Source organism: Saccopteryx leptura, chromosome 2 (assembly GCF_036850995.1).
Source record: "Saccopteryx leptura isolate mSacLep1 chromosome 2, mSacLep1_pri_phased_curated, whole genome shotgun sequence".
NCBI classification, from domain to species: domain Eukaryota; kingdom Metazoa; phylum Chordata; class Mammalia; order Chiroptera; family Emballonuridae; genus Saccopteryx; species Saccopteryx leptura.
The window spans coordinates 333526697-333548995 of NC_089504.1; the positions used below are offsets into that span (position 1 = coordinate 333526697).

The 22299-nt window shown below is 42.5% G+C and overlaps 1 long non-coding RNA gene across 1 annotated transcript; it reads right to left on the bottom strand.

The window, feature by feature from the left end:
• Nucleotides 1–21155: 21155 nt before the first annotated feature.
• Nucleotides 21156–22063, bottom strand: LOC136391758 (uncharacterized). Its single transcript, XR_010748888.1, has 2 exons — nt 21926–22063; nt 21156–21704 (listed from the first exon to the last, which is right to left on the bottom strand). It is a non-coding gene; the product is annotated as an uncharacterized lncRNA (long non-coding RNA).
• Between the last annotated feature and the right edge of the window lie 236 nt (nt 22064–22299).

Genomic DNA, 22299 nt, shown 5'->3' on the forward strand with positions numbered 1-22299 from the left:
TATATTAGTAGTTCATTTCTTCTTGCTGAGGGCTATTTCACTATATGGATGTGCCTGCCACATTTGCTTATCCATTCTCTAGTTAAAGGATATTAAGATTGTTAAGATTGTTTCCAGTTTTGTTTTGTTTTTAAAGATTTTATTTATTGATTTTAGAGAGAGGAGAAAAAGAGAAGCCGGAGGAGGGGAGAAGCAGGAAGCACTAGCTCGCAGGCATTGCTTCTCATACATGCTTTGACCCGGCAAGCCCGGGGCTTCAAACCAGTGACCTCAGTGTTCTAGGTTGAGGCTTTCTCCACTGCGCCACCACAGGTCAGACAGGTTGTTTCTAGTCTTGAGCAATGATAAATAAAGCTGCTATAAACGTTCGTGTGCAGGTTTCTGTGTGCATAAGTTTTCATTTCACTTGGGTAAATAGAAGTGGGATTGCTGAGTTGTGTGGTAAATCTGTGTGTAACTTGATAAGAAACTGGTAAACATTTTTCAAAGTAGCTGTATCATTTTTTGCACTGCTACCAGAAATGTATGAGACTTCTGGTTGCTCACAGAGCTTATGTTTAATAATTGTAATAATAACTAACATTTCCTAGCCCTTAATACTACATGATAAGCATGCAGTGTCTCTTTTAATCTGCATGGCAATTCTGAGGTTGGTAATTATTGTCATTATCACCATTAACAGACAAGAAAATGGAGATACAGTTTAAAACAAAACAAAAAAACTTGCTAACTCCTTCTGCATTCATTCACTCATTCAAGAATTTCAATTTGAATGAGTGAATGAATGTTCCTGCTGGTGACAGGCACTACTCTAGGTGCTGGGAATTTTTCAGTCAACTTGGAGCTATTTCCATGTATGAAAAGGATATTCATACAAGTAAGTATATAATGATGAAAGGTCTAAAGAAAGACAAGTAAAGTGTACGTTGAGAAACTATAGTAACAGAGTGTCCTGACTAGTCAGGTAAGGCTTCTTTGAGGAAGTGATTTTTACGCTGAAGCAAAGGGTGGGGCAGGGGATGACAGATGAAAGGAACAGCGTGTGAAAAAGCCATGAAGATGGAAACAACTGGCCAGGGTGATGGGACTCTGAAAGCCTATGGAGCCTGACAAGGTGGTGCCTCAGTGGAGAGAGTGTAGGCCTGGGATGCAGAGGACCCAGGTTCAAAACCCCGAGGTCACTGGCTTGAGCGCGGACTCATCCAGCTTGAACATGGTCTCATCCAGCTTGAGCGCGGGGTTGCCAGTTTCCACATGGAATCATATGACCCCATGATCTCTGTCTTGAGCCCCAAGGTCACTGGCTTCAAGCCCAAGGTTGCTGGCTTGAGCCCAAGGTCACTGGCTCGACTAGAGTCCCCCCATCAAGGCACATGTGAGAAAGCAATCAATGAACAACTAAGGTGCTACAACTATGAATTGATGGTTCTCACCTCTCTCTCTCTCCCTGTCTGTCTGTCTGTCTCTCTCTCTTAAAAAGAGAAGCCAGTGGAAGAGTGAGTGGTACAAGAAGAGGCTGGAGAAATAGGCAGTGACAAATAGGGGAGGCTCTTGAAGGACATGTTATGGAATGGAAAGCATTTGAAGGATTGTAAACAGAGGAGTGACACGACCAAGTTCACCATGCCTATTGTCGTGCCTAGTCCACTCATTTTTGCTTTCTCCGTTTCTGAGCAGCCCACATTGTCACAGAGAGTCATGTGAATGGGGTGGCCATCTCCAGTAGAAATCCGTGCTGCCCATTTTCCACTGAATGTTCTTTACACATTTACTGAATTCTCAGTTGCATTTGCCCTGTAACCCAAAACCTTTCCCTACTCAGAAGCTCCCTCAACTCCATCATTTTTTCCTCCCCCCCCCCTTTGTAAATAAGATACTAATAATGAATGTAAGTTACACAGTACAAAATGTGTAGGAATATTGAAAAGCAAAGATATAGGTAAATACTACATTAAAATAAGTAATAACAGGCTCGACTGATTTGTTTATGATAAGCAAAAGAGGGAAATACCTTTAATAGAAGGGGGAAGCCTGGAAAGACAGATTATATATATATATATATATATATTTTTTTTTTTTTTTTTTAATTATTTTTATTGAGGCCCTGGCCGGTTGGCTCAGCGGTAGAGCGTCGGCCTGGCGTGCGGGGGACCCAGGTTTGATTCCCAGCCAGGGCACATAGGAGAAGCGCCCATTTGCTTCTCCACACCCCCCCCCTCCTTCCTCTCTGTCTCTCTCTTCCCCTCCCGCAGCCAAGGCTCCATTGGAGCAAAGATGGCCCAGGCGCTGGGGATGGCTCCTTGGCCTCTGCCCCAGGCGCTAGAGTGGCTCTGGTCGCGGCAGAGCAACGCCCCGGAGGGGCAGAGCATCGCCCCCTGGTGGGCAGAGCGTCACCCCTGGTGGGCGTGCCGGGTGGATCCCGGTTGGGCGCATGCGGGAGTCTGTCTGACTGTCTCTCCCTGTTTCCAGCTTCAGAAAAATACAAAAAAAAAAAATTATTTTTATTGATTTTAGAGAGAGAAAGAGAGAAACATCCACTTATTGTTCCACCTATTCATGCACCCATTGGTTGACCCTTGCTCGTGCCCTGACTGGAGATCAAACCTGCAACCCTGGCACATCGGGCTCCAACCAACTGAGCCATCTGGCAGGGCCACAGTCTACAGTTTTAAGACAAATAAAATATGGAAATTTACAGATGTGAGAAATTTGGGTATGAAAATAGGAACACGTGATAGTCTCACAAATGAGCTGGGCTTTTTCTTTTTAAACAATTTCCTGCTATGCTGTGGAATAGGGTAGAGCTGATGACAAAGTATTGCAGAACACATATTTTCTACCTTGAAATTCCACCAAGTGAGACATAAATTCAGTCTCTGATACTTAAAAAGCACACACACAAACCCTGGAGACCCTACCCTTTTAGTAAAAGGCAGAGGCAGATTCAGGTCGGTTGAGGCCCCGGGTGCAGAAGAAAATACTGGGCCCCTTAGAAAAAGAAAGAGACAGGAAAAATAAAAGTTCATGTTAACCATATTTTTAAAGAAATAAAAAATATTATGTACTATTAACGTGAAATTGCACATATGAAACCAAACTTGGTGTCATTAGAAAAAAGTGTAAAGTTGGGGTTTTGCGGGGCCCTTCAGAAGTCAGGGCTCAGAGCGTGTGCCCAGTTCGCCCGCCGTTAAATGTGCCTCTGGTAATAGGCGATGGGAAAGGATGGATTGTAAAAGAAGTACTGCAACAAGCAGGCTGTAGGGGAGTCAAGCGGTGCCTCTCTGAGATTAGCATCAGAAAAAAAATGGAAAAAAACTCCAAGACCCCCAAATGAGGAATTTTCATAACATTTTTCATTGTGCCAAAAAAATTGTAAGTATATAGGATGGAAATATTAAGTAGTTTGAAAACAAACTTTGTTAACGAAATCCAGTAAGATCTCTAAATTTCAGGCACCTCTGTCAATTTAGTTTCTTTCTAACTCTATTAAAATGAATCTCCAATATCCTGTTGTATTTGCAACTGGTTTTATTGTAAAGTACTAGAGTATATTAAGTAGACACTGTGCAGACAGAGCATATTATTTTGTAAGATCAAGACATTCCATTTAAGCTTCCCTATCTGTAATAACCTTCTCCCAAACAACTGGTCTTTTTGTGAAACTTGTAAAAAATATTTCAGGATATCTGAATTACCTGATCTTAATGCCAGTCACATAGCCCCTTCTCCCAACATTGTAATAACCAAAAATACCCCCTATAAAATACCACGTGCCCCCTAGTACTCTTAAGCACTATCATACTTAGATCCTGTTGTCACTATGGTTCTTTTGCTACCTTTCATTCCTGAGTTTTCTGAATATCCGGGACACTGACGTTTGTTACTGATTGACATTCGTATTGTTCTGAATGTTTCCATATCCTGGACACCTAGTTTTGTTTTGATTGGTACTCTGGTTGTCTGTGCATGCCCAGTCTTGCTAAACAGATCATAATCTCCAGCTAGCTTCAGTAGTTCCCCTGTTCCCACGGTTATAGCTCAGGCATTCTGTCCTGCATAGAATGCTAGCTAGCTCTCAGATGCTTTTAAATCAGACTCCTTCCCCATTAGCTCATTGGGTTCATATTCAGTAATTCCTTTACTTAACAAAGTGATCATTCTATAAGGCAAATGAAAACTTTGTGTACAAGGTTTACATATTACAACAAATACAAAAACACCTGTTTTATAAAATTGACATTAACCAGGACAGTCATTATAGTACAGAGGTGAAGAAAAATACACATTTGCACATTTGGCGTGCAAATTTAAGGTGGGGGAGCCCATGGAATATTTCTTAAACTTTTTAAAAATCCCACGCCTCCTGCTAAATGTAAAAATCTTGCGAACAGCCCTCCCACACACAATATTCTGATGAGATCTGATCCTCACCCCTCCAATCTTACAATCACTGATGTGCAGTTGATAGCCATTCTCCACCAGCCAAGATTTTTTTTGCCCAGCTAAAACTTTTCTAGGTCTACACCAGAAAATCAGTAAAAGTTTTATTTCCTAAATATAATATTGTTCAAGATTCTGATTGCTTCTTCTACCCCAGTCTCCCATGGAGACTCATTGCTTTGAGAGACCACTCTCACAGCTATCATTAGTCTCCAAATCTTTTTTTTTTTTAATTCATTTTAGAGAGAGGAAAGGAGAGAGAGAGAGAAAAACATCAATCTGTATTTGTATGTGCCCTGACTGAGGATCAAACCAGGGACCTCTGCATATCGGGACAATGCTGTAACTAATTGAGCTATCTGGCCACGGCGCCAAATCTTTTATAACCACACCTTGGTTTCTCTCCTTAGTGTCAGGCACATATTGTCAACTGCCAGTGAAAATCTTCACTTTGCTTTTTCTCAATTTCTCTTTTTCTTTGCCTTCATTGCCCTTGCCTAGGCACATTTATCTGTTGGTTTTAGAGTTTAGCATTTTATGGACAGATATAATCCACTATGCTAAATTATAGTGAATGGCTTTAGGGAATAATACAATGAGGTGCTTTTGCATAGTACTTCATGCACTGCCTAAAAGTTTTCACACATATATTTTTTTAATTTTTATTTATTTATTTATTTTTATTAATTTTTTAAGTGAGAATAAGGGCCTGACCTGTGGTGGCGCAGTGGATAGAGCATTGACCTGGAATGCTGAGGTCACAGGTTCAAAACCCTGGGTTTGCCCACTCAAGGCACATATGGGAGTTGATGCTTCCTGCTTCTCCCCCCTTCTTTCTTTTTCTCTTCCCCCCTCTAAAATTAATAAATAAATTTTTATTTTTTTATTTTTACAGAGACAGAGAGCCAGAGAGAGGGATAGACAGGGACAGACAGACAGGAACAGAGAGATGAGAAGCATCAATCATTAGTTTTTCGTTGCGACACCTTAGTTGTTCATTGATTGCTCTCTCATATGCGCCTTGACCGCGGGTCTTCAGCAGACTGAGTAACCCCTTGCTTGAGCCAGCGACCTTGGGTCCAAGCTGGTGAACTTTTTGCTCAAACCATATGAGCCCGCACTCAAGCTGGCGACCTTGGGTCTCGAACCTGGGTCCTCTGCATCCCAGTCCGACGCTCTATCCACTGTGCCACTGCCTGGTCAGGCCAAAAAAAAAAAATCTTTAAAAAAAAATGAGAGTAGGGGAGATAGAGAGACAGACTCCTGCATGTGCCCCAGCTGGGATCCACATGGCAATCCTCGTCTGGGGCCGATGCTCTGCCCATCTAGGGCCACTCTCAACTGAGCTATTTTTAGCAACTGAGGTGGAGGCTCAACAAGAGTCATCCTCAGTGCCCAGGGCTGACGTGCTCAAATCAATCGAGCCATGGCTATGGGAAGGGAAGAGTGAGAGAGAGAGAGAATAGAGAGAAGGGGCAGGGGGGAGAAGCAGATGGTAGTCTCTCCTGTGGGCCTTGACCAGGAATCAACCCAGGACATCCACATACCGGTCAGCACTCGACTGCTGAGCCAACCAGCCAGGGCCTTTTTCCTTTTTCCCTTTTTAGTGAGAGAGAAAGAGACAGGCAGCAGCAAGGCAGGCAGGAAGGGAGAGAGATGAGAAGCATCAACTTATAGTTGCAGCACTCTGGTTGTTCATTGATTGCTTCTCATATGTGCCTTGATAGGGTAGGGGGGCAGTGGCTAAGCCAGTGACTCCTTGCTCAAGCCAGCGACCATAGGATCATGTCACTAAGCACGCACTCAAGCTGGTGACCTTGAGGTTTCAAACCTGAGACCTCAATATCCCAGGTTGACACTATCCACTGTGCCACCACTGGTTAGGCTATATATGTTATTTCTTTTGTTGTTGGTTTTTTTTTCTTAATTGAGAGCAGGGGAGGCAGAGACAGACTCCCGCATGTACCCTGACTGGGACATCCACCTAGCAAGCCCCCTATGGGGCCATGCTCTGCCTATCTGGGGCGTTGCTCCATTGCTTAGCAACTGAGCTTTTTTTTTTTTCTTTTTACAGAGACAGAGAGAGAGTCAGAGAGAGGGATAGATAGGGACAGACAGACAGCAATGGAGAGAGATAAGGATCAATCATCAGTTTTTCGTTGCAACACCTTAGTTGTTCATTGATTGCTTTCTCATATGTGCCTTGACCGCAGGCCTTCAGCAGACCGAGTAACCCCTTGCTCAAGCCAGTGACCTTGGGTCCAAGCTGGTGAGTTTTGCTCAAACGAGATGAGCCCACACTCAAGTTGGCGATCTTGGAGTCTCGAACCTGGGTCCTCTGCATCCCAGTGCTACGTTCTATCCACTGCGCCAACGCCTGGTTAGGCACAACTGAGCTATTTTTTTTTAGCATCTGCAGCGGAGGTCACGAAGCTGTCCTGAGCATCAAGGGGCCAACTCACTGGAATCAATCAAGCCATGGCTGCAGGAGGGTGAGAAAGAAAGAGGGGGGGAGTGGGAGGGATGGAGAAGCAGATGGTCACTCCTCACATGTGCCCTGACCGGAATTTGAACCCTGGACAGCCACATGCTGGACGAACACTCTACTGCTGAGCCAAACGGCCATATATGTTATTTCTTAAATCTTCACCATAGTCCTTGAGGTAGGTAGGACAGTAAGGAGAGGAACCAAGGTCACATGAAGTATTGGCCTGCTAGACTGACACCAAGGTCTGTTATATTACAGACCAGTGCATTTGTTCTTCTGTCTCTCTAACCTCCTGGACTAGGTCCTGTTACAGCAGAGGAAAGTCTTGAAAGAATCAGTCATTGCTTTCCAAGAGCTTATGTGAGCTTATGTGACACTTTGACACTTTAAAATATGACGACCCCAAAAGCATGTTATATGTATATCATGTATCAAGGCAGCATGCTTTTCTTCATCAGATTTCTAACTTTATTTCAAAATATTCACATGCACCCTGGGTGGATGGCTCATTTGGTTGGAGCATCGTCCCAAAGTGCAGAGGTTGCCAGTTCAATATCTGGTCAGGGCACATACGGGAACAAATTGATGTTCCTCTCTCTCTCTCTCTCCCCCTTTCGTTCTAAAATCAATAAAATAAAATAAAATAATACATGCACATAGTGAATAAGATTCCACAGAAAGCTAAGCAAGGTTTACCATTACTTTCTAGGTGGTTATGAGTTGCCTTTCTTTTATATTTATGTGATAAATAATTACCGTTTCATTGGAAAACTAATCCAACTCACTCTTAATTCACCTCAACCTCTGTACACATAAAAGCAACACATGCACACACACACTTCTCTCTGCAGAGGTAGCACTGTTAGCAATTCGGTGTTTTTCTTCCAAACTGTCTTTGCTTCATTATATACCAGTATATGTATCAATTACACTTACAGCTTTTTTAAATCAGTCATATCTCGCTGTATTTATTATTCAGTGATTTGTTCTTTTCCTTTTAACAGTATGTTCTGGAGAGCTTTCTTTGTATTTTGGTCTATCTTTCCTTTTAATGTCTATATAGTATTCTATACTTTGACTATACATAAAATATTTAATTACTTGATATTTAGATTGGTGATAACTTTTTTTGCTATTACAAACAATACTATATCCTTGTAATACATTATTTATACTTCTACCAGCATTGAAAACATTGTATCTTTGTGTTTTTATGTATACTGATATTATCAGTCTTTTATATTTACTTATAAAGCTTTTATTGTCCTTTTGTATTTCTTCTGTGTATTTACTGTTTATATAGCATCTGAATAATTTTTGGGCTCATTTGTTTCTTTCTTTCTTTTTTTTTGGGGGGGTCATTTGTTTCTTAATAATTTGTACAATCTCTGACTATTTCAGGTATTACCCCTTGCTCTGCTACATACTACATGAATTTCTTTTCTAAACTGTTCCTTGTCTTTTAACTTGTTAACAGTGCCTTTTGATATAGTTTTGTTTTGTTTTCAGTATACACAAATCTGATAGTCCTTTTCTATATGACATCTGGGTTTTAAAGCTTTCTCTAGCCCATGAATTAAAATATTTTTCAAAATTTTCTTCTGCATTTATAGTGTTGCATTTTATGTTTAGCCTTCAATATATTTGGAATTTATGGTTGTGTTTGGTGTGTGGCAGGGTGTTGTATTGGTTTCCTAGGACTGCCATAACAAATGACGACAGGGGGAGTACATTATGACAATAGAAATTTATTTCCTCCCAGTTCTGGAAGTCAGAAGTCTGAAATTAGGTTGTCAGCAGGGTTGATTCTCTTTTGGAGGACCTGAAGGAGAAATTCCTATATACCTCTCCCCAGCTTCTGGCGACTACCAGCAGCCCTGATGTTCCTTGGCTTGTAGATGCATCATTCCAGTTTCTCACTCCATTTTCACATCACCTTCTTCTCTGTGCCTGAGTCCTTTTCTGTCTTTTACAACTATACTCTCATAGGATTTTGGGCCTATGTTTATCCAGGATGGTCTCATCTCAATCCTTACCCTAATTTTATCTGCAAAGACCTCATTTCTAAACAAGGTCACATTCTGAGGTTCTGGGTGGGCATGAATGTTGAGTAGGGGGGGCACTATTCAACTAATTTTATTTTTTGCAAAGGAAAGATAATGGTTTATGTGGTTTTCTTACATAGTTCTTTCTTTCCTTACAAGTACGATATGCTTGCCACACATTAAATTTAATTGGTCTGGTTCGGGATTCTGTTTTGTTCCATTGATCTGTTTCTTTTACACTGTAATTTGTAGGATGTTTTAATATATTGAAAATTCTTCCCCCCAGTGTTCTTTATTCAAATATTTATTGGCCATTCTTTAACATTATCTTTAATTCACATAACTTTTAAAAACAGTTTATTGAGTTCATTAAAAACATGTTGGGCCCTGGCTGGGTAGCTCAATTGGTTAGAGCAGCGGTTCTCAACCTGTGGGGCGCGACCCCTGTGTTTTGGTCCTTCGACCCCCGCTGGGGTCGCGACTCACAGGTTGAGAACCGCTGGGTTAGAGCATTATCCTGATACACCAAAGCTGTGGGTTTGATCCTCAGTCAGGGCACATGAGAGAATCAACCAATGAATGCATGGATAAATGGAACAACAGATCAATGCTTCTCTCTCTCTCTACCTTCCTTCCTCTAGAAAATAAATAAATTAAATTAAAAACCATGTTGGGATTTTGATTGGGGTTGCATTGAATTTATAGCTAGATTTGATGAAAATTTATGTTTACAATATTGAATCTTCCCTTTAGGGCCAGTTCTTCATTTATTAGGCATTTATATCTTTCAGTAAATGTTTGTAGCTTTCTTCATATAGGTCTTGTGTATTCTTTTTTAATTTATTGATTTTAGCAAGAGAGGAAGGGGGAGAGAGAGATAGGAACATCCAGCTGTTCCTATGTGTGTCCTGATCGGGGATTGAATCAGCAACCTTTGCGCTTTGGGACGACGCTCTAACCAACTGTGCTATTTGGACAGGGCAGCATATTTCTTATTAGGTCAAAACTAGTGACTTTATAAATTTAACATTGTAAATAGTCCTTTTTTTCCTATTACATTTGATAATTGACGATTTCTGGCTTATAGAAAAGCCATTTATTTTTGTACATTGATCTTGTATCCAGCCACCTTACCTCAATTATTTTATTCTATATTTCAGTTGCTTTTCTTGATAAATTCTGTATTTCAGTTGTTGTCTTGGTAAATTACCATATTGGTTGAACATAGTGATAGTTATTTCTCTTTCTTTCAAATGTTAAAATCTTTTTTGGAGATTTGTGTATGTGCTGTTACATTGGCTAGGACCCCAGTACTAGAGTGCTAGACAGCAGCAGATTGAGTGAACATGGTGCTTACCATCTAAATAGAAGAGAACATAAAGACAAACCAATCAAGCCATTGATACTGTGTAAGGAAACAATGGACTTATAATACAGAAAAGGAAAGTGGCAAATTTTGACCAGCAAGTGCTCCCTGTCCTTCATCTTGCACTAATACTGCTCTAAATTCTTCTAAGACCTGTACTGGGTGGCTCCATCAAGTTCCCTGGCAACAGGGGAATTTGCTCTGCCTGCAGGGCAAACGCATTTCAGTCTGGCTTATAGCTCAACAGTTCATTCAGTCTTTAAAATGACCATTAATAGTTCCTGAGGCCTCAGAACAGTGATGACACCCAGTGGCCACATAAGCATGTGTTAGTATGCTTGGGGCTGAGGTTCTTATATATATTAGTTTTTTAATCACTGGTCTATGGACTGGTCCACTGGAAATTTAGTGCTGGTCCACAAAAGAGTTAGTCACCCTGATGTATGAAGATTATAGACCCAATGTTGTTAGTCAAATTTGCTTATGCTCACAGCCCTGGCCGGTTGGCTCAGCGGTAGAGCGTCGGCCTAGCGTGCGGAGGACCCGGGTTCGATTCCCGGCCAGGGCACACAGGAGAAGCGCCCATTTGCTTCTCCACCCCTCCGCCGCGCTTTCCTCTCTGTCTCTCTCTTCCCCTCCCGCAGCCGAGGCTCCACTGGAGCAAAGATGGCCCGGGCGCTGGGCATGGCTCTGTGGCCTCTGCCTCAGGCGCTGGAGTGGCTCTGGTCGCAACATGGCGACGCCCAGGATGGGCAGAGCATCGCCCCCTGGTGGGCAGAGCTTCGCCCCTGGTGGGCGTGCTGGGTGGATCCCGGTCGGGCGCATACGGAAGTCTGTCTGACTGTCTCTCCCTGTTTCCAGCTTCAGAAAAATGAAAAAAAAAAAAAAAATTGCTTATGCTCAGGGTGACTTCTGCTTTAGTGGTCCCCCAAATAATTCTCTTATTTTCACCAGTCCCCAAGTGTAAAAAGGTGGAAAACCACTGGATAATGAAGATTCCTTCCCAAATAAGACTTTTAAGTCCTTGTACCTAATCAGCTTTCTCTGCATTGTATTTTTTTTGTTTTTTTTTTTTGTTTTTTGTTTTTTTAATTTTTCTGAAGCTGGAAACGGGGAGAGACAGTCAGACAGACTCTCGCATGCGCCTGACCGGGATCCACCCGGCACGCCCACCAGGGGCGACACTCTGCCCACCAGGGGGCGATGCTCTGCCCCTCCGGGATGTCGCTCTGTTGCGACCAGAGCCACTCTAGCACCTGGGGCAGAGGCCAAGGAGCCATCCCCAGCGCCCGGGCCATCTTTGCTCCAATGGAGCCTCGGCTGCGGGAGGGGAAGAGAGAGACAGAGAGGAAGGAGAGGGGGAGGGGTGGAGAAGCAGATGGGCGCTTCTCCTGTGTGCCCTGGCCGGGAATCAAACCTGGGACTTCTGCACGCCAGGCTGACGCTCTACCACTGAGCCAACTGGCCAGGGCCCTCTGCATTGTTTTTAGTTTCTGGCCATTTAGGTTTTCTTGTTGAGAAGTAATTTACCTAGTGGTTGAAATTGGCTGTGCGGCCTAGGCTGGCTGGCTCAGTGGTAGAGCATCTGCCCAGCATGTGGATGTCCTGGGTTCAATTTCTGGTCAGGGCACACAGAAGTGACCATCTGCTTCTCCACCCCTCCCACCCCCCTTCCCGTCCCGCAGCCATGGCTCGATTGATTCAATTGCATTGGCCTGGGCACTGAGAATGACTCTGTGGAGCCTCTGCCTCAGGCGCCAAAAATAGTTAGTTGTGAACATGGCCTCAGGGGGGATTGCCAGGTGGATCCTGGTCTGGGCGCATATAGGAGTTTGTCTATCTTCCCTCCTCTTGCTTGGAAAAGAAGAAAAAGAAAAAAGGAAACTGGCTATGTATGATAAAAGACACTATAGACTTAGCTTCACAAAGAATGGCTTTTTCTTCACTCATTTCTTTTTAATTTTTTTTTTAAAAAATTATTGATTTGAGAGAGAGAAAGAGAGAAACATCAGTTTGTTGTTCCACTTATTTCTGCATTCCTTGGTTTACTCTTGTATGTGCCCTGACTGGGGATGGAACTCATAACATTGGGTATTGGGAGGATGCTCTACCCAGCTGATCCTTCACTCATTTCTTAACAAATATCAAGCACCTATTTAATTGTAGTTTACTAAATAGGTTACTAGAGCCCAGCCTATAAAAAGAAAAAAACTAGATACTTAAATAAGAGCTTGGATTTCTATAGGTCAGGGGTCCCCAAACTACGGCCCGCGGGCCACATGTGGCCCCCTGAGGCCATTTAGCCACCCCCCGCTGCACTTCCGGAAGCGGCACCTCTTTCATTGGTGGTCAGTGAGAGGAGCACATTGACCATCTCATTAGCCAAAAGCAGGCCCATAGTTCCCATTGAAATACTGGTCAGTTTCTTGATTTAAATTTGTTTTTTACTTTAAATATTGTATTTGTTCCCGTTTTGTTTTTTTACTTTAAAATAAGATATGTGCAGTGTGCATAGAGATTTGTTCATAGTTTTTTTTATAGTCCAGCCCTCCAACAGTCTGAGGGACAGTGAACTGGCCCCCTGTGTAAAAAGTTTGGGGACCCCTGCTATAGGTATTATGATACCCACTTTAAAGACAGAAACTGACTGCTAATAGGATGGGAATCTTAATGTTTTTAAGGTTAAATTTGCCAGAACAAATCTACTCTCCCCAAGTTAAGAATTCCTTTCAAAATCACTGATAACCCACTCTGAAAGACAATCTATAATAATTAAAATATCAAATTACTTGACAAACAAAACAATTACTTGACAAAAAATGAGGTTTCTGAAATTTTAATGGCATTAAAATGCTTATAAATGAAATATTAATGTTCAAAATTAATTAAAGCATAATCTCAATCAAATTTATAATAACTACATACAAAGAGAACTGGGAAAAATCCTACCAAAATGCCAATATCTGACAATAACATCTCTCAGTGATGGCATCCATTGTGATTATTATTTTCTATTAGTGGACATGCTTTATTTTTTAACATTTTTTATGATCAGAAAACTAAAAATACACTGCTCACAAAAATTAGGGGATCAGGGAACGTGCAGACACTCCAGTACTTTCAACCTTTTGTATAGTGCATTTTTACCAATGGAAAAAAAGTTGGTTTTGCTTCTCATTTGCATAATTGAACTTTCTTTGACTTGTTTGCTTTTCTGATGTTCTTGTTTAATAAAAAAAAATCAAATGCTTTTTTTTAACACTTCATATTCATTTTGAAATATCCCCTATTTTTTGTGAGCAGTGTATAATCACTAAGTATAGCAGGCAAAATAAACCTTTTATGGGATTACTTATGAGATGTGAAGACAATGAAAATTATTGATCTGGTAATTCAAGAAGGCTGATTTGCTGGTACTAAGTAATTTCAAAGGTAATTTCTTTTAATTTTATTGTCTTTGAATATATATTTTTAAACCTGAGTGTAGAACTCATTACTTTTAGTTGGGTGTAACTATCAGCAAACAAGCAAAAATTTGCATTTATAGAAAAGAAATGTGTATACAAAAGTACTTCAAAAAATATAAAGAAATACACAAAGGAAGCACTATATAATCAATTCTTTGAGTAAATTACGTTTTTTTTTATTGATAGGGATCGTTATCATTGTGTATAAGAACAAAGACTTCCCTGCAGTGTGCAGCTGTGGTCACTGTTTGTAGAAACCTTGTGCTTGGGGTGTGACTGTGTTTCTTAGACTTAGTTTGCCTTTGCAAATAGTCCAGGATAAAACAGGAAGCTGCAGTCTCAGTGCTGGCTAAGGCCAGCCCCAGGGCACCTCCAATCCAATGGATGTGTATTGAGAAGCTTAACAGCAAGAAACTGTTGCAATGGTATCAAGATAAAAAATATAGTTCCTCGCCTGTACCCAGCACATAGTTAACATGTATTCTTGAAAACATCTAATCCTTACAATTGTAAGGTAGGTAGAGGAACCCCCATTTTATAGGAGATTAAGTAATTTTCCCCATGTCACCCAGTTTATGTGTAGCAGAGCCAGGACTGGAACGCAGGCCCTCTGATCCTAAGCACAGTGTTGCATTGCATGCTTTGGCTGCCTCCTGGACCAACAGTCCCTGACTGCCCATTAGAGGTACACAGTCAAAAGGGGAAACACATACACAAATGTCAGCGCAAGGCCATACTGATAAGGTGTTTTATGGAATGCCAAGTGCAGGAGAAAAAAAATGGCCATTAATTTCCTCCTCGCCACATTCTCAGTCCTAAGAAAAAGTTGCTTCTGTATTGGTGCTGTGTATCTTCAAATGCTTTTGTTAGTGCTGGCATAAAGGGAATGATGTTCCATTAAAGGCTGTCATTTCCTTTCCTTTTTTTTTTTTTTTTTTGTATTTTTCTGAAGTTGGAAACAGGGAGGCAGTCAGACAGACTCCCGCATGCGCCCGACCGGGATCCACCTGGCACGCCCACCAGGGGGCGATGCTCTGCCCCTCTGTGGCATTGCTCTGTTGCAACCAGAGCCACTCTAGCACCTGAGGCAGAGGCCATGGAGCCATCCTCAGCACCCGGGCCAACTTTTTGCTCCAATGGAGCTTTGGCTGCGGGAGGGGAAGAGAGAGACAGAGAGGAAGGAGAGGGGGAGGGGTGGAGAAGCAGATGGGTGCTTCTCCTGTGTGCCCTGGCTGGGAATCGAACCCAGGATTCTCGCACGCCAGGCCGACGCATTTCCTTTCTCTTTGTACACCTCATTTTACTTCTCTATCTTACAACCCTCTTCCAGGGGTGGATTCAGCCAATTCACATGGTTCAGCAGAACCAATACCTAATTTTTTATAGAGTTGGCAAACCAATTGTTAAAATGGCACTTGTAATCAGGGTTCTCTCTAAGGTGGGTGCCTGGGCAGCCTGTGGAAATCACATATTTATATTCTGTACTCTTTTTTAACGTTCATCTGCACAACAGCATATTCTAAGTGCCCATAGTAATGCTCATTCCGTCCATAGGTGAAAAATAATTGACGGAATTGTGCTTGCAATACTTAACTGTTTCTAATATATCAAACACAATGACCATTAGTCTAATTGGCCTACCTCTAAAGGAATGGGATCCTACTCCTACAGTGAAAAGATGGTTAAGGATAAGCCACACAGCCAATGATGGTCAGATAAAAGCAAAGAAAATTGAAAGTGAGGAAAAAGCCAATCAAGAAGCAATTATTATAAAGTACCGCACCCCAAATCTACTCTACCTACATTCTAGTGCAGGGTTTGGGAACCTTTTTGGCTGAGAGAGCCATGAATGCCAGATATTTTAAAATGTAATTCCATGAGAGCCATACAACAACTCATGTACGTTATGCATTATCCAATAAAAATTTGGTGTTGTCCTGAGGACAGCTGTGATTGGCTCTAGCCACCTGCAACCATGAACATGAGCGGTAGGAAATGTATGGATTGTAATACATGAGAATGTTTTATTTTTTTTAAAAAAACCCTTTTTTAAAAAATTTTATTTATTCATTTTTAGAGAGGAGAGAGAGAGAGAGAGAGACAGAGAGAGAGAAGGGGGAGGAGCAGGAAGCATCAACTCCCATATGTGCCTTGACCAGGCAAGCCCAGGGTTTCGAACCGGCGACCTCAGCATTTCTATGTTTTATATTTTTAACATTATTTTTTTTATTAAAGATTTGTCTGCGAGCCAGATGGAGCCATCAAAAGAGCCACCTCTGGCTCGTGAGCCATAGGTTCCCGACCCCTGTTCTAGTTCGACACAGACTATAAACTAGTTACAAACATAAAAGCGAAAGCAAGAGTTCTAAGGGAAGCCAGAAAGTTCAGTAAAGCAGAAAGAGTTGCTCTACCTACCTCCTCGATTTTCTCTGCCAAATTATCCAAATTGTTAAATTTGGGAACCGGGAGGCATCTACCGCAGAACTGTCTGGACCCCACAGGAAGACCGGGAGCCCTGGAAAGTCCCAGGTGGCACACCTCTCCTCGAGATTCAAGTGGGGCAGGCAGCTCAGCGGAGAGTCCATTCGATTCGGGGTGTCTCGATCTGGTGACGTGAAACACCAGATCCCGGACAAGCCCCCATGTTATAAAGTACCACACCCCAGATTCTGAAAGGCACTGTACCTCATTTCATCAAGTTCATGTAGGGACACCCAGTCCAGATGAATTTTGAAGAGTTTTATTAGAGGAGGAGATTTATTAAATATGCTGGCCGCATATGGCTGACATGGGGCATCAGACTCAAATCGTGCAGTCCCAAAAATAGTTCAGGGGCTGTTTATATACTCTTGCTCACCCAGGGGCAGGGGAGAGCATGACACCATGGTATGAGCTGGCAACATTTGTTTAGGGGATACACAGAAACATTAAGATTTTCAAGGTAACACAATCAAAGATGTTTACAAATCTTTCAGGGTTCATCTTCCCTCACTAGCCTAGACGTATTTTACCCTCAAGATTCCAGGAAGGGGAAGGAACTACAATCAATACAAGGTGGTATATAAATTCTGCCTCCTATTGAAAGAAAAGAAGTTTCTAGGTTAACCTTTATTTTAGATTTAAAATGGAATGACCCATTGTTCTTGCAAGCCAGAAACTTCTACATTCTTCTCCCTCCCCTCCCTAAAGGAGGGATGGGACAGGAAAGCCTGATAGAAAAGCCTGACCTTTCCTCCCAGAATATCAATATCAATTTTCAGCTTTTTGATACCTTACAACACAATATGGAAATATTTTAAATAAATTTTATTATTTTTTGTCATGTATTATTTAATATTTTTCATTAATTTTTTTTCATTAATATTTTTAAACTCTTATAATCTAGTTTTGTGTATTGTTGGGCAGATAAAATATATTATACTCACTTTGTTAAAGATGGCGCTGCCCACGTAGAAGCCCGTCACCCAGGTGATATTAATGTGTGTTGGGGGCGGGCTGTGGGCAGGCAGGATCCTTGTAGCCTAGGGCTTGGTTTTAGGACTAAGCCTTTCCCACCCTTTTTGATGTGGGGTGGTGCAATCCCATCATGCCTCAGGTAAATGACTTTGTATTAGAGACTTCCCTATTTTGTATATTGGATTAAAGGTTTTGATTTCTGCACTATAAAGTGAGGCAGACTGGGAGCTTGCTCTCTGGGTTCCTGAGATTAGCATTAGAGGAGAGAGCAGAGAAAGGCCACATGGAGGAGACCAGAAGCAGCCAAGACGGCAGAGTGTTGAAGAAGCCAGTTTGTGCAGAGAGAAGGAGATGGGGAACAGAGGTGAATAAGGCTGGTGAGTTAGAAACCTTTGATTCTAGGAAACTCGGTTAAGGCAGTAGCTTTGTGAGCACTGAATGAGTGGGTTTTGGAGCCCAGTGTGTGTTTTTACTTGCCCGCCAGGTGCAAGCTAGGATTAAAGCTAATGGCTCACCAGTTCTTGGCTCTACTGTTTCATTACCGACTGTCCGAATCCAATGCGAAACCTGCATGGCCAGGTGGCTGTGATGGTGGCCATGCCTATTGGCTTTACATGTACCTCTTTTATTGTTCCTATTTAAGTATTAAATGCATAAAATAATAAACTACCTTTCGGTATACCCTTTTTTATACTTAAAATGGCCATTAGGGCCGAGAACTGGTTGTCAGATTATTTGAATCCCACCACTGCCCTTTTCCTCTTGTTCACTGTGAATTACAATCTCTGGATCTGGATCTGTCTCTCTGTTTTCCTGTCTAATGGTGTATCTTGTCCTTTTTGTCCCTCTTAACTGTATCTCAGTCTCCTCTAATGGGCCTTCCTCCTGTACTGGAGCTTTCTCTCCAAGTCTCTTCCCATCACTTCATTTCTTCTTTTGTCCTCCTTCCTGCTGTGTCTACTTCAGATGTCCTCAGTGCAAAAATGAAGTGCAGATCTAAACAAAATAATTATTTCAGAATACAGTTTCATTTTCCCTATTATGATTTTTAAGGAGATGAGCGGATGGAGACCTCTAAGTTCTCTCTCTGTTCTGGAACTCGATATACTGTTTCATGTATGAATCTCAACTGTTTTTCCTAAGTAATATAGAATCATTTTTCTGGATAATATTCTTCATCAAAGGTAGCAGCCCACACATAACTTAGGTCAATGACATTTACTTAAATTTTCAATATAAATATGGTATTTTCAGTTTAAGATTGGAAAACCAGGGAGCAGACATGGGGTGAGTCCTGCATCCTGTCCTCTAATGGTTTCCAGATTGGGGCCTAAAGTAATGAGAGGGATGTAGAGGGTACCGAAAAGCAGGCTCATATACCTCCGTAGCAGAAGGACCCACTGAGAAATCCCACCACAGTCTTCCAAAACTGGAAGCTTTACAAATTCCTGTGTAAGGGATGAAACTGATTTGGTAAATGAGTCTTATCTTAACATATTTTAGTAATCCAAACTTTACTCTTGAAACCTACACAAGCAGCAGAATAATAAACTCCTTAAGTCCTAGCCCTACAGCATGAAGTAGCTGAAATCACCCTGGGACATGAATGAGGAAACCCAGGTTCTAACTTGAGACTGGCCACTTTATAGGGTGGCAGGTCAGTCTACCATTCTGTGCCTAAGTTTCTTCATCTATAAAGTGAAAATAATATGTTCACCTACCTCACTGAGTAATTTTGAGAACCAAGTGAGATAATATATGTAAAAATGCTTTGAAAAATTATAAAGGTATATATAGATATAAAATGGTATTTAATGACAGCAGCATCAGAACCCATAAGGTCCACCTCAAATATTTATATTTGTGAGTAAATAATTAGGAACAGTGGTTTTTAATCAGAAACTACTTTGTGAAACAGAATTATTCTTTCCTTATAGTTTGAAGGCAGTTTAATCATTAATCACATTAACCTTGAAGACAGAAAGTTCTGAATTCAAATCCCAACTCTGCCACCAGCAGTGTGACTTTGGGCAATATTTTAATTACTCTGGATCATACACACAGTGAGGATACTAGATTTTTCGTGAGGACCCAATGAAATAATGCATTCAAAATGTTTGATAGAGTGCCTTGCATGTAGTAAATACTCAGTAAACATTAGCTTTAAAAAGTATCAAACATTTCTTGAGCGCTTGTGATGTGCCAGGCCTACGCTGGGAAACGAAATGAAAAGACATGGTCCTGTTTCAAAGAGCTAACAGTTTGGTGGGGAAACATACATACAAATTAAAAACAAAATGCTCACTACTCAAATGGAAAGCCAGGTTAGGAAATGAATTTATAAATCTGCCTGGAGAGACAGGTAAATAGAAACCTCCCTAGAGGAGGAAGCATTTGACTGAAGACTTGACTGGGGAGTGGAAGGCTTGGTGCTTTTCATTTGGCTTTATCTTTCCCCTCAGGTGTTTGAAGTCAAGACTCATGTTTATATACTTGTTAGCTTTCTGGTGATTCAACCTAAACATTCTGGTGACTTCATGTGGTGTGGTGTCAGAAGCTCATTTTACATGTAAAACATCTGTTTTGTTTTCATTTCATAGACAGCTTTAGAGCTGTACAAACAACTTTTTTTTTTTTTAGCAAGAGACAGAGACAGGCAGGGACAAGACAGGAAGGGAGAGGGATGAGAAGCATCAACTTGTTATTGCACTCTTTAGTTCATTGCTTTCTCATACATGCCTTGACTAGGGGGTGGGGTGGTGGAAGGGAGCACAGACTTTGGGCTTTAAGCCAGTGACCTTTCGCCTGACCAGGCAGTGGCGCAGTGGATAGAGCGTCGGACTGGGATGCAGAGGACCCAGGTTTGAGACCCCGAGGTCACCAGCTTGAGCATGGGTTCATCTGGTTTGAGCAAAAGCTCACCAGCTTGGACCCAAGGTCACTGGCTCGAGCAAGGGGTTACTTGGTCTGCTGAAAGGCCCGTGGTCAAGGCACATATGAGAAAGTAATCAATGAACAACTAAGGTCTCGCAACAAAAAACTGATGATTGATGCTTCTCATCTCTCTCTGTCCCTGCCTATCCCTCTCTCTGACTCTCTGTCCCTGTAAAAAAAAAAAAAAAAAAAAGCCAGCGACTTTTGAGCTCATGTTTATGATCCCATGCTCAAGCCTACGAGCCCACGCTCAAGCTGGTGACCTCAGGGTTTCGAGCCTGGGTCCTCTGAATCCTAGGCTAATGCTCTATCCACTGCGCCACTGCCTGGTCAGGTGGTACAAACACCTTCTTGCATAGGTTATAGATTGGTTCCCCCACGTGAAAGTGTTAGGACCCTTGGTACATGTTGGTGATCCCATTAAAGAGAGAAGGCAGGAAGGACTTATAACCACCTGTCTCTGGAAAAGCTGGAGTGATGGGAATAACTGGGTAAGGAATAAAACATGGAAAGCACAAGGATTTATTCAGCTCCTAGAGAATGGAAAATTGACAGATAGCTGTCCTTTGTCCACATGCAAATGTGAAAATACAGAAAGCTTTATATTGGCCAGATACCTTTCTACCAAACAAGTTTCTTTCTTATTTCACCACATATGTTAGCGTATGTGGTGTTAGCAGTTTGGGAGTTAAAGATGTTGCGTTGAGTAGAAGAAATTTCACACTTGTCTTCAGGCTTTCTGCTTCCTAAATCCTGGCTAAATCCCTCATCTGAACAACATATAGGGAGATGTTAAATGCTATGTTGTTTCTACACCAGTAACTGCCATGTTAGAGAAATTTAATTGACATAGGATAGAAATCATTTGTTACTTTATAAAAGTCATGTACTCTTATGAATCTAGAGTTGGAAGAGCCTTAAAGAGCTTATGATTCAGCCTCTTCCTTTCAAAATGAAGAAACTGTGTCCCAGAAAAGCTGAGCAGGATTGTTCCAGGCAGAGTCCTCTTATGGGGTTTTTGTCAGCATTTTGCATGAGGGTGATTTGAAGAGACCCATAGTACTTTTCAATTGCAGTAGACATAAGTGAATTGTATTTCTCCCCATATTAGCTGAAGATACAGACCAAAGCAAAGCAAAGCTTTGGTAAGTCCCAAGAGGAAGAGCAGCCAGTAATACTGAAGTTATTGTATTAGACCCTGTGATTGGTGCTTAGTGGAAGTGAATGGATTCCAATCCACTCAAATTTAGGGCACCTGGCCCGGAACTTTTAAGTAAGAGCCGTTGTCAACAACATCAAAACAGCCACCAAGACTGGGTAGTACCTTGACCCAAAGCCAAGAGACAGTAGGGCAGTACCACAGAAAGTCTGCAGACATGATATCCACCTCGATGTGTACATTGAAAGAGGAACTGCTGCATTCTGTGGCCAGAATGTAATGTTTGTTGGAGCGATCCCCTCTGGAGAAACTGTAGCAGTTGGCAGGACGTGGAAAAGCCATCTTTAGCCTGCAGGAAGAACATTTCCTTCAAACAACTATTTGGAAGCAAGAGTGCATGGCAGTTGATAAGCCAAGCCACAGATAGGCAGATAGCCACAAGCTCACCCACCCTTTCCTTCCTTCCCCCAGAGGGATGCCCACTGCACCGCTGGCACGGAGCAATGCCCCGGCCTGGAGGACTCATCCCACCCTCATGGTAGAGGGTCTCCACGGAGTGCATTTTCCTACCTGTGTTTCTCGGGGGCCCTCCTTCCCCCCTCCCATCCGGCCCCTTTTCCCACGGGGCTGGGAAGGAGAGGAGGGCTGTGGCAGGTGCGAGCACTTCGTCTGTCCGGCTGGTCCCGGAGGGAAAGGGTAGCGTCCGCGGCGGCGCAGCAGAGGCCCCCGACTCTCGGCCCTCCCCACGACCACCTCGGCCGGGAGCCCGGTTCGTCCGAGGCGCGGCGTCGGCGCACTAGAAACCCACTAGGCCGCGCGCGCCGCGGCCCCCGCTCGGGCTGCAGCTCGCTCCCGCGGTCCGCTCGCTCGCGGGAGCCCGGGGACGCCCGGGGCCCAGGGGCGGTGGCGGCGAGACCCCGCCCCGGCCCGCCAGCTCGCGCCTA